Here is a 680-nt window from a genome sequence, read left to right on the forward strand (position 1 = left end):
CGTCACGACTCTGCTACGCACTTCGCCCCCGGCTTTCAGCTCCGGCGCTTCCGCAGACCCCTCACGTGGCCGCCGCCTCCCTGCCACGGCACTCCCCGGCGACCGGGGCTGCGGCCCCTAGCTCCGCGAGGGATCCCGAGCCTGTGCCCACCCCACCTCGGACGTCACCCTCTTCGGACCACCCAACCCACACCTTCCGCCTAGGGCGGGGCGCGGGGAGGACGGCTACGAGCTGTCAGGAGCCTCCAGCTTTCCCCGTGACGAAGCTCACCCTCGCCTTGATCGTCGCCACTCACCCAGCAGCGGGCTGCGAGCTGGAGCAGACGTTTACACCGAGGGAGGACTGGGGGGAACGTCTTGATTTTTCTCCCTAATTTGCCACACACAGGAAAAAACAAACAAACAAACAAAAAACAGACGCAGCTCTACCCTTGGGCTGGCTTTAAAGCTTGTAAGCTTCCCACGTCATCCTACCCCATACAACAGACTTACCGAATAGCAATGCCCACCCCACACACCTGCTAAGTAACTCGCCTTCTGGAAATCGGGAGCCCCACCCACCCCACCTTCTGGAAACCTGCGCCTGGGGTGGGGTTGAAGAGACACTGTCTGATATCCTAAAGTGAGAGGGCGTGAGGGGACCGGCACCCCTCGCCCCACCCAGGCGCGCTGCAGCCTCC

The sequence above is a fragment of the Colobus angolensis genome, unplaced genomic scaffold (genome assembly GCF_000951035.1).
Source record: "Colobus angolensis palliatus isolate OR3802 unplaced genomic scaffold, Cang.pa_1.0 Scaffold182, whole genome shotgun sequence".
Lineage (NCBI taxonomy): Eukaryota > Metazoa > Chordata > Mammalia > Primates > Cercopithecidae > Colobus > Colobus angolensis.